The following is a 2,500-nucleotide window of genomic DNA, read 5'->3' as shown; positions in this document are numbered from 1 at the left end:
TCGTACTGCCCCGTGGCTCGCGCTCACGTTAGACTCCTTGGTCCGTGTTTCAAGACGGGTCGGGAAGGTGGCTGACTTCAGCCGCGGACCCCGTGCGCCTCGCGAAACGACACCGGAAGCGCGACCGAGACGAAGAGGCTGGGCACTGAGAACAGTCCCCGACCCACGACGCCCCAGCCGGCACCGGGCGCTCGGCCCCGAAGGGCAGACGCGGCGATCTCTCCTCGCCCGAACGGCGGGCCGACGGACACGCGCGCCTATAGTACCCGACCGAGGCCGGGTTACCTTGCGCGCGGCCTTCTCGCCGCCGTCCAGACGGTCGCGGCCTTCGCCCGGCGCTAGTGCGCTGGTCCCCGATCGGGCGGCGCCGCCGGCGGCCCGTGAGGGTCCGCACGACAACGTCGCCGACAGGGGGCCGGCTGAAAGCGACCGGGCGACCCGACAGGCCCTCCCGTTTGCCTCTCGACGGTTTCACGTACTCTTTAACTCTCTCTTCAAAGTGCTTTTCAACTTTCCCTCACGGTACTTGTTCGCTATCGGTCTCGTGACCGTATTTAGCCTTAGATGGAGTTTACCACCCGCTTTGGGCTGCATTCCCAAACAACCCGACTCTGGGAAGACGCCGTAGCGCGCCCGCCTGTCGCCGCCATGGGCCTGACACCCGCTCTGGGAAAAGGCCTCGATCAGAAGGACGCGGGCGACCGGCGAAGCGCGCCGTGACGAATTCCGTACGCCACAATTCCGCGCACTCCAAAAGCGCGCGGATTCGGCGATGGGCACATCCCGCTTCACTCGCCGTTACTGAGGGAATCCTCGTTAGTTTCTTTTCCTCCGCTTAGTAATATGCTTAAATTCAGCGGGTAGCCTCGTCCGACCTCAGGCCGAAAGTAAGGACCGGGACTATTCTTCCCGTTCCGCGCTCGCCGTCGGCGCCGCGCGCCGCCGCGCACCTCGATTCCCGCCCTTGAGCCGCCAGCCGTTGGCCTCTTCGAGGTCGACTCGCCGCCGCCGCGCGGGATTCTGGTCGCGATCGTCGCACATCGTGCCGTGCTGTCTTGAGCGGGACGGGCGCTCGCGCGTCCGACGCCGCAGCAGCCGCGCGGAGAAATCCCCGCGCGGAACGTTTGCAACGCGACCCTGAGGCGGGCGCGGCCCCGGGATTGACCCGAGGCCGCAATTTGCGTTCAGAACGTCGATGCTCAATGTGTCCTGCAATTCACACTAATTCACGCAGCTAGCTGCGTCCTTCATCGACTCACGAGCCGAGTGATCCACCGCCAAGAGCCATCCACGATTGTTTCGCTCGCACAGTGCCTCGCACTAAAGGGTGACAAAATATACCGCGCCGAGCGGTCGGCCAGGCCGACGCTTGAAGCCGGAGCGCGCGGCACCGCGGCACTCGACGCGCAAACATTACCGGGTGACCGAATCGCCAGCCGGCGCGCCGCTCCTCGCGGGTCGGGCGCCGGGTAGCAAAAACTTTTTCTCTCGCTTGTCCGAGTTTCGCGTTCGCCGAAGCGTTTGCGAGACCGTTAATGATCCTTCCGCAGGTTCACCTACGGAAACCTTGTTACGACTTTTACTTCCTCTAAATGATCAAGTTAGATCGTCTTCTCGGACGCCGGCTCGACCGTTGCCGGCCGCGCCAGGTCCAATCGGAGGACCTCACTAAACCATTCAATCGGTAGTAGCGACGGGCGGTGTGTACAAAGGGCAGGGACGTAATCAACGCGAGCTAATGACTCGCGCTTACTGGGAATTCCTCGTTCAAGGGAAATAATTGCAATTCCCTATCCCTAGCACGACCGGGGTTCAGCGGGTTACCCAGACCTGTCGGCCAAGGCGAGCACATGCTGATCCGGTCAGTGTAGCGCGCGTGCGGCCCCGAACATCTAAGGGCATCACAGACCTGTTATTGCTCAATCTCGTGTGGCTAAACGCCACTAGTCCCTCTAAGAAGTTAGACGCCGACCGATTGGGTCGCGTAACTAGTTAGCAAGCCAGAGTCTCGTTCGTTATCGGAATTAACCAGACAAATCGCTCCACCAACTAAGAACGGCCATGCACCACCACCCACAGAATCAAGAAAGAGCTCTCAATCTGTCAATCCTCACTGTGTCCGGGCCGGGTGAGATTTCCCGTGTTGAGTCAAATTAAGCCGCAGGCTCCACTCCTGGTGGTGCCCTTCCGTCAATTCCTTTAAGTTTCAGCTTTGCAACCATACTTCCCCCGGAACCCAAAGACTTTGGTTTCCCGCAAGCTGCCGGAGAGGTCGTAAAACTAACGCCCCCCGATCGCTAGTTGGCATCGTTTATAGTCAGAACTAGGACGGTATCTGATCGTCTTCGAACCTCTGACTTTCGCTCTTGATTAAAGAAAACATTCTTGGCAAATGCTTTCGCAGTCGTTCGTCTTGCGCCGATCCAAGAATTTCACCTCTAACGGCACAGTACGAATGCCCCCGTCTGTCCCTCTTAATCATTACCTCGCGCTCCGAAAA

At 60.2% G+C, this 2,500-nt stretch overlaps 2 non-coding genes and 1 pseudogene across 2 annotated transcripts in view; all 3 read right to left on the bottom strand.

The window, feature by feature from the left end:
• LOC146143330 (large subunit ribosomal RNA) overlaps positions 1-884 on the bottom strand; it is a 3,679-nt pseudogene extending 2,795 nt beyond the window's left edge.
• A 248-nt stretch (positions 885-1,132) lies between these two features.
• Positions 1,133-1,286, bottom strand: LOC146143329 (5.8S ribosomal RNA). The gene has a single exon (XR_014501066.1). It is a non-coding gene; the product is annotated as a 5.8S ribosomal RNA (ribosomal RNA).
• A 247-nt stretch (positions 1,287-1,533) lies between these two features.
• The window catches only part of LOC146143328 (small subunit ribosomal RNA), a 1,811-nt gene continuing 844 nt past the window's right edge, over positions 1,534-2,500 (bottom strand). The window contains exon 1 of the ribosomal RNA XR_014500318.1: positions 1,534-2,500. This exon is cut by the window's right edge and continues 844 nt beyond it. This is a non-coding gene — a ribosomal RNA (small subunit ribosomal RNA).

The sequence above is a fragment of the Ascidiella aspersa genome, chromosome 5 (assembly GCF_963924565.1).
Source record: "Ascidiella aspersa chromosome 5, kaAscAspe10.2, whole genome shotgun sequence".
Taxonomy (NCBI): Eukaryota; Metazoa; Chordata; class Ascidiacea; order Phlebobranchia; family Ascidiidae; genus Ascidiella; species Ascidiella aspersa.
The sequence above is the reverse complement of the archived record's forward strand: the minus strand, read 5'-3'. Positions and strand labels throughout refer to the sequence as shown.